The sequence below is a fragment of the Motacilla alba genome, chromosome 17 (genome assembly GCF_015832195.1).
Source record: "Motacilla alba alba isolate MOTALB_02 chromosome 17, Motacilla_alba_V1.0_pri, whole genome shotgun sequence".
Taxonomy (NCBI): domain Eukaryota; kingdom Metazoa; phylum Chordata; class Aves; order Passeriformes; family Motacillidae; genus Motacilla; species Motacilla alba.
This window is the reverse complement of record NC_052032.1, coordinates 8,942,988-8,957,410: the sequence shown is the minus strand read 5'-3', so window position 1 is coordinate 8,957,410 and position 14,423 is coordinate 8,942,988. Positions and strand designations below refer to the sequence as shown.

The 14,423-nt window shown below is 54.0% G+C and overlaps 1 protein-coding gene across 1 annotated transcript in view; it reads right to left on the bottom strand.

The window, feature by feature from the left end:
• Positions 1 to 14,083, bottom strand: part of NACC2 (NACC family member 2) — a 49,939-nt gene extending 35,856 nt beyond the window's left edge. Inside the window, exon 1 of the mRNA XM_038156319.1 lies at positions 13,790 to 14,083. The gene's annotated coding sequence lies outside the window, so the exon portion shown is untranslated. The remainder of the gene's footprint in view (positions 1 to 13,789) is intronic.
• Positions 14,084 to 14,423: the final 340 nt, after the last annotated feature.

The window sequence follows — 14,423 nt, the reverse complement described above, 5'->3', positions numbered from 1 at the left end:
GGGGAAACAAAGGGAATCACAGAATCCCGGAGGAGTTCGGGTTGGAAGGGACATCAGAGCCCATCCAGTGCCACCCCTGCCACGGCAGGGACACCTTCCACTGTCCCAGGGTGCTCCAAGCCCTGTCCAGCCTGGCCTTGGGCACTGCCAGGGACCCAGGGGCAGCCCCAGCTTCCCTGGAAGGAGCTCGATGAACACTGCAAATGCTCTTCTAAGAAATACAACAACCCCAAAAAAAAAATAGTCATAAAGAGTTCATCCTTTGAAGGGAGAAAAAAAAAAGAGTCTAGAGCTAAATATTTGATTTGATTTTGGCAGCATCACCCTTTTCCAGAGGCTACCAGAGAGAGATTTGCAGGAATGTGCTTAACACCGCTCTGCTACAAGTCCGTGCTACAAAACATTCCAGAAACAAAGAAACCCAGAAGATAAAAAGATTCCTTTCCGCCACACTGCTCAGAATACAACACCTCCCCACTTTGATTCAGCCTTCCTCGCAAGGTTTAAAAAGTAAAAAGTGAGCTTTTCCCTGTAATTCACCCAGTGGGTGCAGCAGGGACGCCCAGCAGCTCCCAGCCTGACCCCAGGAGATGCCAGGGAAGCAGAGCCAACTCCTGTAACCCCTCACTGCTCTGACTTTTCAGGTCACAGCCACACCCTGGGGCCACTTTTGGGGTGTTAAAAGTTCTCCGTGTCACGGAAATAAAGGATTTGGGGCTGGTGGAAGGTGTGAAGGGTGGAATTCACATCTCACATCACACCTGCCCCAGGGGCTCCAACCCCCTGCACCCTTTGCAAGGCTTTAGAAAACCCTGGATAAATCCATTTCTCTGCAGCAGGGAATAAACAAGGATTAGAATTCACCCGTTCACAACAGGGAAACCCTGCAGCTAGAGGTGGAGTCAGGCAGGGCAGGAACATCCAGCCTAAGTTGCTTGATGAATGCTAACTATGACTTCCAGCTTATTTATCTAATTTGGGTTGATTTTTAAATATTGAGTTACCTAACCAGACACAAAAAAAGAGAGCCTGAAAATTTCCTGCGTTGGTGAAAACTCTCCCTGCTGCTTTAATTCAATCTGCATGTCTGAATATTACTGACTTTTCTCAATCACATTTGTATTGAGAAACCAGGACCTGCTTTCTCAAAATGGTGCTAAGTGTCAGGAGAACGGGGCTCTACAGCAAAAGAGCCTCTCCAAAGCTGGCTGCGATGCACAGCTTGCAAGTATTTGAGTCATTTACAATATTTATCAGGCTCTATTTTTGTCAATCAATCCACAAGAAGAGCGGAACAGCCAATACCTGTAAAACAACCCGCTGGATTTCAGCAGGGCCTGCTTTCTGCGTGAGAAAGGGGCAGCTCTGAGCTGATACAGCCAGTTTGCAACACACACACACACACAAAAAAATACATACAGGAGGGATGAAGTCAGTGGCAAAATCCTCAATGGCTTCAGCCGGGCCAGGATTACCTCCAGGAACAGGCTGGTGCTTGGAGAAACACAAGGGAGATGCCAAGGCTGGGAAAAGGAGGCTCAGGGAAGATCTTGGTGCTCTCCACAGACCCCTGACAGGAGGGAGCAGCCAGGGCAGGGTGGGCTCTGCTCCCAGGGACAGGGAACAGCCTCCAGCTGGGCCAGGGGAGGCTCAGCTTGGACACCAGCAGGAATTTCCCCATGGAAAGGGTGGCCAGGCACTGCCCAGGGAGTGCCCATCCCTGGAGGTGCCCAAGGAAGGCTGGGAGCTGGCACCCAGTGCTCCGGGCTGGGGACAAGGGTGGGGTTTGTCACAGGATGGGCTCGATGATCCCAGAGCTTTTCCAGCCCCAGTGATCCTGTGAAGGCTGCAAGGGGCAGGACCACCCATCCCACCCCCAGAGCCTGGGGTCCAACCTCCCAGTGCCCCCATCCAGGGGGGTCTGGCTGGTCCCAGTGACCCAGAGGCTCAAACTGGTGGCACTGGACACCTGGGGAGTCTGTCCCTGTGAAATCTACCCCAGAACTGCTGCTGGTGCCCAGGGTGGTGCTGAGCATCCCCACCCCACGGCATTCCAGAGAGCACCACACGGCTGAGAGTCTCAGAGCCTGGCATCACCATCAGGGCAGGCTGGAAACAAAGATCCAAGCACAAAAACCCTCCCTGACCATCCCTGAACCCACGAGGTCCCACTCACTCCCCCCAGCCCCAGCCTGCTTTTAAAATTCAGCCTTTATCAGCTTGAGTTGAGCAAATCCAGTCAAAAGGCAGAAACGGATTGTGCTAGTAAGCAGAAAAACTGTTACATCTTCTGAATGTAATTTTGCCAAAAGCCTCTGCACAATTTTTTTTTGTCACGCTTTGCATTATGAAGGAAATTTCTTTTTAGAAGAACAGGAGAATGATTTGCATAATATTCTTTGCAAGTTAATATCAGCCTCTGATAATGATCTCTGCATAATGCAAAAACGTTTGAGAAGACTGTTACAACACTAAGTAATCATATTTTAAATTATGTTTCCCTTTATAGAAAGGTGTTGCAAAAACACACAGACATGAAATCTGTCTGTTGAAGTCCCAAGAACCACCTGACCATCTTCCCACTATTCTACTGTTACAGATTGCAACACTGCCTTTCAAAATCTTACAAAACAAATTACGCTGCAACAGTCTGGCTTCACAGAAGGCAGAGCTTTTTCCTGCGCTGCTGCTCCAGCACAATTACATTTCACAAGAGCCTCCGATGTGCTGCAGGGGTTAAGCAAGGGCCCAGAAATGAAGCTGTAACACCATCAGCCGGGGCTGCTCAGGTGGATTCTCCCCTGTCACGCTGCCACCAGGGCATGCCCTGCCCGCCACCAGGTGCAGGGACACTGCTGGAGCTGGGTGACTCCTGCTTTGGCCCAGCTGCCTCACAGATGGAGCACTGGCAAGCCAGACTGTGACACCCCGCAGGGCCAGGTGTCCCTTCCAGCAGGGAGGCATCTCCCGAAATTCCCTGCGAGGGACGGGGCGCCGGATGCAGCCAGAGATCTCTGCTCACGCCATCGCTCGTGGCTAATCAGGGCAGGAACCAGACACCACAGCAGAGGTCCAGGAGGAAGCCATTTGTACAACTCTGCTGGGCAGCATCCTGTCAGGTGTGGGCCACTTCCCTCAGCCCACCTCCAAAGGGGGATGTGGCTGGGCAGCTAATGCACTCGGGTATTAAACACTTAATATGTCACCAGGAATTAACAGCCACAGGCAAGTGGTTAAAACCTGAGCCAGCCTTCCCTGAGCTACCAGGAACAGAGGGAGGCTCCTGAGACAGGGGGAGATGGGATCAGGAGTGGGATCAGGAGCAAAGAGAGACACTCTGGGACCAAACACACAAATGCTGCAGCTCAGATGTGGGGTGAAGCATGGAGCAGGCTCCACAGGGCGGGCTGTGCTCCCAAGGGCAGTGCCAAGACCAGAGTGTGTCCCAGAGAGCCACTGTGCCCACGGCAGCCTGAGGAGCACAGTGGGCAGCACGCACAGTCAGTGCCACCCACGCCTGTGACACACACAACAGGGCATCATTCAGCCTGTGGGGTGGGTGGTTCTCGTCCCACCTACAAAACGAAGGCTAAAATTCAAATACCAGATCTGAGCGGCCAAGGCAAGGAGAAAGGAGCCTCTGGGATGTCAGGCTGGGCTCGCTGAGGCAGCTCGAGCACTGCCCTGGCCATGAAACCATCCCACAACCATGAGATCATTCCCTGGTAACTTGGAGAGCTCGTCCAACTACATCTAGCGATGGGCAGGAGAGCAATCCTTCACCCCATCCCACCTCCCCTTTTCATACCTTTTGAAACAAGTTCCAAGCAGCTCCTTGCTACACCTCAGCCCAGGCTTCCTCAGATGTGTCTGCGAGCGTTGGGAGGTTGGGTTTTTCTCCAAAAACCGCCAGCAAATCTCTCCCTTTTTCCCCCAAAACCGACGTATCCATCCATACTGGTGGGTGGTACCACCAGACACAACTCCTAAGCTCCCAACCCACCTGCTGGCACCTGGACAGCCATCACCTGGACAGCAGGAGGGAAAACTCCTCCCAGGCAACACCAGAGCTGCCAGCACGTGCACCAGGGGTGTGGGACCTGCCTGCACCAAATATTTCCATCGCTAATGCTGCACCCTGGGTCTCACACAACATTCCTGAGGCACCCGGGAGAGGTCAGGAGCAGGCTGCAGGGCGGGGAGCGGACACCAAAGCAGCCAAACAGCACAAATCCCTCAGGCACAGCCAGGGGAGGCTGCAGGAGCAGGGCTCCCGTGGGGCTGGCACTTGGCATCACTTGCAATGCTTCATGAATACACTGCAGCTGAACTGTGCTTCCAGGATTTTGGGGGGGGAAAAAACCACTTGGGAGGTGTGAAAAAGAGCCAAGAAATCATGACTGTCACTCTACAGAACCTCAGAGAAGGGTGGTAAAAACCCCTGGAATATTTTTGTTTAAAATCACTCGCAACACTTTGCACTGTGCACATCACCAGCGTGCCACTGGAGCTCTCTGGGTTTTCATGATGGTCAAGCAAAAAAAAATTAAGCTCAGTGCTCTGCCAAGCTGTGCTGGGGTGACAGCCTGGACCAGACACACACAGGCTGCAGCTTCTCCTGGCTTCTCCACCCTCCCTCCAACTTGTGCTGCCCTCCTGTCCCCCTGCAAAGAGTTAAGCCCTCCCTCCTGCACCATTGCTCCTGCCAAATGCAGATTAGTCAGCAACTGCTGCAGGATACACCTCTCCTAAGGCACTCATGAACAAAGCAACAGCCAGTTTGGGATCTTAAAGGGAAGGTAAATGAGGAAACTTCTAAACTTGATTGCAAAAATATTCATGAAGGTACCCCGTGGCTCAGGCACCTCCAGCTGCTCTGCTGAAGCTCCCACTGGCTCCCGAGGGACTGCAGAGGTGGGATGGACACTAAATCAGTGCTGCCAGCTGGAATTAGAATCCACCAGTGGATCTGAAACCACCCAGAGGCAAACCCCCAGCCCTCACTGCCTGACCCCAGAGCAAACCTTGGGATGGAGGCTCCCACTGCCCACAGAGCACTGCAAGGGCCCTGGGCTCCATCTGCATTTTTACAGTTGCACAAAGAAACCGAACACCCAGCAGTCATCTGAAAGGCCAGTTATTAGATCACTGGAAATGAGCTGAAATGAAATTCCCACAGGTTTTATTGCACCACTGAGATATTGATTCTGGTGTGCTTCTCACTCAGCCTGCAGCACAGAAATTCACCCTGCTAGAAATCCCACCTGTGTGCTGGGCCAGAAAATTCACCGGGAATGTCCAGGGCTGCTTTTCCTTGCTCCCTCTTCCTGGGCCTAGAACCTTCCCTTCCCCTAAGGACGTTTAGCTCGCCTGGCACAAACGCTGCTGGCTTCACCCAAAGGCACAAACCACCCCCTGTTGTAGAATACACCCCCAGTTCATCTGACCAGCTGAGCTGGGACAAGGATGGCTCCCACTCTGGCAGGCCCTCCCCCATCCCTGCCGTTATTTGACAATTCTGGATCCCCATCCCCAGCTCTCTCAGGTTGTAAATTCACGCGATGCCTCGACAGCAAAACAACACCACTATAAATTATTATATATTTTTTTTTTTACCCACATAAAAAGGGAGTAAAACAATTAAACCCCAGGCTCTGCTGCGTGTGCAGAGGCACTGCAGAGCTCCAAGAAGCCCTTCCCCAGCCGGGGTGCCCAGCGCTGGTCCCTGTGATGCGGCGCCAGCGGCACGCTCTGTGCTGCACAGCTCGCTGCCCACGGCACGAACCCAGCCCCAGGCCCTGCCAGCCCGGAGCTCTCCTGCTCTCCCCAGCCCTGCAGATGTTTCAGCTGCCTGTTTCAGCTCCGCTGGGCTCCCCGGGCAGCCCAGCAGCAGCCAGCCCTCCTCTGCTGCCCGCCCCGGAACGCCGCGAGCGGCTGGGAGGCGGCAGCTCCGCGGCTGGCACGGATCTGTTCAGCTTTCTGCTTTTTTTTAAAAAAAAATCTAAATAAAAATTCATGCTTGCAGCATAAACACAAGCTGGGCTGGTACTCCACTCCTCCCTCGGCGGGATGTGCTCATCCCTTGACTTCCAGCTCAGCCAGTGCTGAGGTGCATCACTGCCTGGACAGCAGCACGCCCGCCCTCCCAAAAACCCCAAACCCTGTCACCGTGCTGGCAAGGACAATGCTCTTCCCTGAAGGACCTGCCCTTCCCAATTGATCCAACATCCCACAGGAGATGTAAAGCTCTTGTGCGGCACAGGCAAAGCTCTGGAGAAGGCGTCCAGGAGTGTGCAAGGCTGGGACTGACCAGCACAGAGTGTTCTGGATGGGCTGGAGCCTTGGCGAGGCTGGAGGGGCTGAGCACAGCCCATGGCCCTGATGCAGCCATGGCACGGATCCTGGGAGCCGTGTGGTGAGTCAAGAAGTCCTGATGTTGGATTCACTACACAGCCTGTGAATTAGTCAATCCTCCTCTTTCGCCTGGGGAGGGGGGCTGGTCCCAGTTCAAAGATTGTGTAAGCTGAAAAAGAGCCTCTTAAAAAAAAACAAACCCAAACAGATAAAATGCAGAAATACTATTTTGGAGGAACTGGGGAAAGCTGAAGCAATAATGACAAACAATTCCTTGCTGCTCTCCCATTCCCTTCCTCCCAGGGCCTTAAAAAGGCCTCTCACCATCCTGCCCTGGCCCTGCTCACGTTACACTGGGATCAACCAAAGCAGAGTCTGGTGCTCGTGTCCTGCCCAAGGTCACCGTGACAGCCAGAGCCCAGGAGGAGCCCAGTCTGGAGCTCCTGGAGCTTCCCAGGGCTCTGCCCCAGCCCCTGATCCTGGCATTCCCACATTGCCAGGTGTGACCTGGGGGGAACACGTCACTGGGGAGCGATGGAGCCACAGGGCTGGGCTGTGTTGGGTTCAGTTCCACAGACACCACGCAGAAAGCCCAGGCAACCTTCCCAACTTCCCCTTTTTTCCAAGGCTTTTCTCTCTCCCTCCTTTTTCTTCCCCCCCCCAGTTCTTAAAATCCAATTATAGCACGACTCTCTCAGCAGGGGTCAGTGTGGAATAAGAATCGCCCGAGTTAATGGACATGAGACCAAGAAAGATTAATGCCTAAATGGTTTCAAAAGTTGTATGATGCCGATTTCATTAACATTTTAATTGTAATGTATCTTTTTAATCTTCTTTCACACTAATGGTTTTTATATGCTTCAAAAAAGAACGAAAAAAAAAACCAAAAACTGCTGACAACAAAAATATCAACATACCAAAATTAACAGACAGAACTGAGCGCTGTAATGGGAACTGAATGAAATGCAGAAAACCATGTTAATGATGCATTAAGAGTAGAAACTGTGCTCAGACAAGAGTCAAAAATTCAGCCCCACACTTGCATGCCCTGACTTTGAGCAGAGGCACCTTTCCCCAGGTGCACAACCCCACGTTGTGTCTTTAGGCGGGGGGGGAAAAACCCAACCTGTCAACTTACTGCTGCTTAAATGTACATTTCACAATCACTTAGAAGTTTTATGAAAAAACAACCACAGCAGCTTTACCAAATGAGGAGGTTTATCCAAAAAAAAAGCTGGCAATTAATCTGATTTAAGCAGGGTGACAGAGGAGCAGCAGGTTCAGGGGTGAAGCTGTCCATCCCCTTCTCCATGGAATGGCACTGCTGTGGCTGCCACCACCCCTGGGCTCTGGCACCTCAAGCACAGCAGAATCCCCAGACAGGAAAGATGCTGCTGCAACCGCCGTGCAAAATTTTATTTTACTTAATTAGAAGACAATTAAAGCTAAGCAATAATGTTTCATTAAGCATGGGCATGTATTGATGATGTTAGCGTGGATAAACGGAGGCACAGAAGGAGCAGATAATTGGGGAGCAGACAGATGAAGTTTTAAACAACTTTGGTTTGTAGAAATGAGTGAGAGAGATGGCTCTGTCACCTGCCCCGAGACCAAGCTGCAGCTGCAGGGGTGATGCAAAAACCACAAAGTTTTCCTCCCCAGTCCATCAGAACTTCTTAGAAGGGAGAAAGTCCAGTGAGAGGAATTCAAATTATGAGCAATTACACCCATCAGGAAATCATAATCCCTAGATTTGCCATGAGGATGCGATTCCAGCCACAACAGAATAACCAAAATGCACATTCTCCTACTCAGGTTTAAACCTTCTAAGGTTTCTGCAGCTGGTGAGGCGCTGAGGGAGGTTTCCAGTGAAGGGGCACCTATGGAGAGAGGTTACTCCTGCTTGTGGGGGTTTCATCCCCAGGATCTCAGCCATGGAGCAGTGCCTCTGCCAGGAGGGGTCTGCACTCCCACAGGGCAGCCAGGCTCATGCATCCCACTGGAAGTCCCCCAGCAAGCCCCATCTGCCTCTTCCCTTGGAAATCAAATCCTTTTATCCACCTTCAAATGGATAAACCCTCACTCCCCACCTCCTTTGGGCACCTGGCCATTGCCTCCTGCACGGCACACCACGAAACACCAACCTTTGACTGAATTTTACTAAACCTCTGTGGAGCATCACCCCACAAAGCTCAGGAGGGCCAAAACACCATCCCCCCTTTGCCTTGTCACCACTGCCCAGCCTCTCCTACAGCCTCCCTGCAAGCATCGATGCTCTCTCTCCCGTTTCCCTAATGCTTCCTATAATCCAAGTGTAAATGTTTGTCCTATGACAGGGAGAACTGGCATGTAAAACATGTCCCCCCACACAAAATGTATATATATATCCCAGGCTGCCATATGCTTGCCAGTGGGTACCACGGCAGGAACGCTGCGTGGAGCAGAGCCACGGCTGCCAGGACCCTGCTCCACCCCCAGCTCAGCCCCACTGAACCCCCAGCCCCTTGCACAGGCTGTGCTGCTGAAATCCAGCCCCCGGACACCCCAGGATGAGAAACACCTGCCCGCTGTCCCCCCATCCACACACCCAGAGGAGCCCTGCTCACGCAGAGGAGCCCTGAGCGCTGCCGATGACGCCGCAGGGGCAAAAAAAAGGGATTTTCTAAGGAATGATGAACAGCTCCTGGTCATGGCTCCACGGCCGTGGGGATGACACCGGGGAGGTGAAGGGTTTAATCTCATCCCAGTGCCTATATATGGTCACTGTGATGGAGCCACCTCCCTCTGCTCACGCTCTGCTGCCCTTGGCTCCTGGCACTGAGCAAACTGGCAGGGCCTGGGCACGGCGCCGGCGCGCCAGAAGTCAGCAGACTCCCCACGTTCCTGTGCTCCCTCTCCCCCTTTCCCAATTTTTTTCTGGCTTGTAAAAAGTCTTTTATCAGTTAAAAACCAGAGAGAGTGCGCAAATACTCAGGGAAAAAAAATAAAACAACCCTAAAACATTTTAAGAGTGCTTTATAGAGAATTGTTGCACGGGGAAAAAAAAAAAACAAGCTGTCAAGTTAGTTATGCTTAAATGTACATTTCATAATCACTTAGATGTTTTATGAAAAAAAATAAACTCAATCTTTTGGTGGAAAGTGTATCAATTTATTCAGCCCACATAGGCTGTTAGTGCTGGGTAGTTTGTGGCTGCAATTCCTGCCCCCCCCCTCCATCCACCCACCTAGGGGAAAAAAAACTCACTGAAATACTTGTCTTCATAGGAAACGCAACACCAAAAAATGTACTTGACATGCAAAATTCTGTGCAAAGTCTGACGTGAGGACCTCTGGAAAGCCTGAGGCCAAACTGCGCCGGCTGCGAGCAGCCCCGGGAACACACACAGCACAAAACCTGTGCCAAGGGCTATTTATCTTCATTTTATCCCGTTCAGCCTGGAGCTTTCAGGGGGTCTTGGTCACAGTTACCAAAGAACTGCTCTCGTCACCACCGTCCCAACAGCATCCCCCATCCCTCCTGGCCAGCCCAGCCTGCATCCCTGGGATCCTTCACAGGGCTGAACCCCCCCAGCAGCAGAAGGAGGAAGCTCCACGCTCTGCTTCCATCCTCTGTCCCAGCAGTGTGATTTTTATTACCTCCGTCCCCATTTAGGAGTAACCACATGACAAAGCTGAGTGCAATCCTGCCCGGGGAGCTCGCCTGGGATTGCCTCTCCCTCCCCAGGAACACAGCATTTTAGCAAGTTTTCCCTTCACAGCAGAATTTGTGAAGAATGTAAGATTTAATTTCTTTTTTTTTTTTTCAGATGCCTGTTCTGCCTCCAAACATTTGCTCAAAAACAAGTTGAACTTAAAAAAAAAAACCCCAAAACCCCAACAAAAAATAAACCACTAATGAATCACAGTTCCTAGCAAATGAGCAATTGCAGTTGACACAATGAATTATGCCTGAAGCAAGCTGGGAAACATATTTTGCAAATGATCTCATCCACAGGCAAACCTGGCATGACACTTGATTTGCTAAAAAAGACACAAAGCCTGTCAAAATTCCTGTCACTCTGCAAATAAAGTCAGGTAGAGAAAACCAACAGCCTCACCCTCTTTTAAGCACGCTTCACCTATTTCTCAATTGCTCTACAGGCTTGATTGAACAAAATAAAAAAAAAAAAAAAACCCCACACGCCCTCCTGTAGGTGTGCCCATCCCAGTGGGTGCTGAGGGCCATGGGATGCGCTGCCACTTCCCTGGATGAGGAATAAATGGGCTGGGAAGCTGCTCTTGGGATGCCAAGCACAGGCTCAGCTCGATTTGAAGCCTAATTGCAGCGAGATCCGATGCTCGATGCTTGCTCTGGCCATTAGGTATGGCAGGGAACTCACAATTCCCTTTAATTTCCTCCAGCTGCATGCCTGGGTTTTATTTCTTTCATTACATTCAAGTAAACTCAAAGGTTAGGAAAGAAAGGGGAAAAGCCACTCGAGTGCAGCCCCCCCTGCTCCTCAGCATCCCTGGAGCTGTCTCGGAGCAGATCCCTTCAGCCCAGCACATCCCACCCTATTTCCCCACCTGAAAAGCTGCTGGCTCAGAAAACCTGGAAAAACTCAAAAGCCATGGCTGAACCCTCCTTCTAACCCCATTTTGTCAGGCTGGAGTATTTTTAAACACAGAGCAAAGCAGGAGCCGAGTCCCAGCACTCTTTCCCGGGTTGTTCCAGGGTGTTTGTCCCCAATCCGTGTCCCCCCAGTGCTGCTGTGCCAGCAGAGCCACCTCTGATCCCATCCCTGCCACTCCACAGCCCTCCAGGAGGCTGGGCAGGGACACGGGGCTGTGCCACGGGACAGCCTGGAATAAATATTTCCGTTCCAAGGTGAGCTGGGCTGTGTCCCCAGCCAGGAAAGCGCAGGCTGGAGGTTTCTCCCAAGCCAGCCCAGAGCTCCCCGGGCGGATCAGGCTCTGGCAGGAGCTCTGCTGGTGTTTCTCCCCTGGCCAGCAGTGCTGCAAAGTGGCCTCGCTCCTCCTGACACCTCCAGCTGGGCTCTGAGCCAAAGCCCAGCCCAGGGGGACTCACCTGGATGCTCCAGCCAGGCTCAAGTTCAAGGAGAAGGGAATTTTCTCTCCTGGACTCACGAGCAGTGAGGATGCTCTGTGTCCCCCCCGAGCGTGGGGATGCTGCCCTGCCACTGGCACCAGCCAAGAGGAGCCAAAATCTGCCTCCAATTCCAGCAGGCTCCCTCAGGAAAGCACAGTCATGGCTGGGGGAGCTAAAAGGCTTTTATACTGCCAGAGGGCTCCAAAAATATCACTTCCAAAGTGATCCAGCATCAACGCACGCATCCTGGCTAATGGCATCCATCTCTCAGAACAAAGGGGGGGCTCTGGGAAAAGCTTGGGGAGCCCTGGACAATGTTTTGGGAACACTGTCCTGCACAGCCACAGCCCAACCAAGTCACAAAGCACATCTCTGGCCCCCGTGGGACCCCCTGCTCCTGCCCTGATGCCTGGCTTTACTCCCCTCTCTGTAATTCCAGCCGCCTTGGGAGGGGTTTTATTGACAAATTTTAAGTTTCAGAAATCCATCCCCACCCTCCTCTGTCCCAATACAACAGTTTTTACCCAGTGAAGCCTTAATTAAAAGGCCTCTGCAGGAGGAAAAGCTCCAAAACACAGCAGTTACAGCCACAGAAGGACATTTACTCTCAGGAGGGAGAGGATGGGACCCCTAATTTTTTTTTATACTTGCCACTTACTTCAAATCCAAACATTATCACCTCCATCATCCTCACCTTGGGGTCACAGCCTTAGCTGTCCTCAGCTGGGCAAGCCACAGCAAGCCAGCTCCTAAGGAACAGCTCAGCTTTGCTCTTTTTAGCTAAGAGCTTGCAGAATTTCAGAGCAGGCTGCGAATCTGGCAGGAAATTTGGGGGGGGAGGCGTGCTGGGATGCTGCAGTTTGGAGCAGCCCCGGCTCTCTGGAGGACCCCAGGGGCAGCATCCCCACGGAGCAGCAGCAGCAGCAGCAATCATCCCGGTTTGTTTACCGATCCCAGCTTCTCCTGCTGTTTAATATTTCAGCTGGAGAAGGTGAGCCGGCACGCCAGCCCCTCAATTACGCAGGGCGAGAGGCAAACACTTGGCAGGCAGCGAGCACATCAAGCTGCCCACAAGCTTCGCAAATGCCTCCGGAAAGGAGGAGGGGGGAGAGAGGAGGAGGAAAAAAAAAAAGGGAATATTCAAATTAATGAGCCGGCGGGTAATGGAGACTCGGCTGGAAGTGATCCTGCACTTCGCCGTCGGCCGGGCCGGCGGAGCAGCACGCGATGTACCGCTGGCGGTGGGGTTTCCTAGGGCAGGGAAGATGTTTGGAGAAGTCCTTGAGCGCTGTAACTACAGCAGGCTGCGGCGGGCAGGGCAGCGCTGCCCCGGCCGAGCCCAACTCCCGACCCCGCTCCCTGCACCGGAGCGGCTCCGGTCCCCGCTGGGATGGGGGCACATCGCACCCCTCCAAGGAGACCCCCCCCGTGAGCCCCCACGGCTCGCAGGTCCATCCCCAAACCCCAATTGTCAAGGTTCGGCCGGGTTTTGGATTTCAATCTCACCCTTTCCGCAGCGTTTCCCTCCCCTGGGAGCGAAAGTCGAGCCTGCGCCTGCATTTATCGCGAACCCGCAGCCCCCCGAGGGGGGTTCCCGCACACCCCAACCCCGCATGGCCGCAGCACCGCCACGAACCCCCGAACCCCGCTTCCCACGGGGGTACAGCCCAGGGGTGCCCCCAAAATCCCGCTTCTCAGGGGGCTCAGCCCGGCGGGACCCCCAAACCCCGCTTCCCAGGGGGCTCAGCCCGGCGGGACCCCCCGAACCCCGCTTCCCAGGGGGTACAGCCAGGCGGGTCCCCCCAAACCCCGCTCCCCAGGAGGTACAGCCCTGGGGTCCCCCAAACCCCGCTCCCCAGGGGGCACAGCCCGGCGGGACCCCCCAAACCCCGCTCCCCAGGGGGCACAGCCCTGGGGTCCCCCAAACCCCGCTCCCCAGGGGGCACAGCCCTGGGGTCCCCCAAACCCCGCTTCCCAGGGGGCTCAGCCCGGCAGGGGGAGCCCGGCCCCCCAAATCCCGCTTCCCAGGGGGCTCAGCCCGGCGGGACCCCCCAAACCCCGCTTCCCAGGGGGCACAGCCAGGCGGGACCCCCAAACCCCGCTCCCCAGGGGGTCCCGGGGGCTCAGCCCGGCGGGTCGCCCCTGCCCGTCCCCTCCCGCCCTGCCCGGGCCCCGCGGGGCTGCGGGCGCGATGAGCGCGTCCCCCCAGCCCAGCCCAGCCCGGCCCGGCCCGGCCCGGCCCGGGGGCGATGCGGGCTCGGCGCTGCCCCGGGCGCTGCCGGGGCCGGTGGCGGGGCCGGGCCGGGGGTCGGGGCCGGGCCCGGGGTCCCGGGGCTGCGCTCACCTGCGGGGCGCCGGCCCCCGAGGCTGCCCTGGGCCTGACGCGGCGGGGCCGGGCGGCGGCAGGAAGTGATTCCAGCCGCTCCTCACATGGACTTTCCCTGACCTCGCCCAGCAGCGCCGGCAGCCGCCGCACAGACCGGCCCGGCGGGACCGGCACCGGCAGCGGCTCCGCGCCAGGGCCGCCCGCGGGGCGGGGGCGGGCGGGGGGCGGCACCGGCCCGGGGGGAGCCGCGGGAGGAGCCGCGGGGGGCGGGACCCGCCGCGACACCCCGAACCCCCCCGGGCCCGCTGCCCCAAAGCCGGGCCGCGGGAGGGGCGGGCACGGCCCGGAGCGGGGCGGGAACCGCGGGGCTCGGGCTGCTGCCTTCGGCTCGGAAGGTGTTCTACTTGTTTTATTTTATTTTATTTTATTTTATTTTATTTTATTTTATTTTATTTTATTTTATTTTATTTTATTTTATTTTATTTTATTTTATTTTATTTTATTTTATTTTATTTTATTTTATTTTATTTTATTTTAATATTATTTTTTCTATTCTAATGTTATTTTATTTTATTCTATTCTATTCTCCTTTAATATTATTCTATCCTATTCTTTTTAAATATTATTCTATTTTATTCTATTCTCCTTTAAT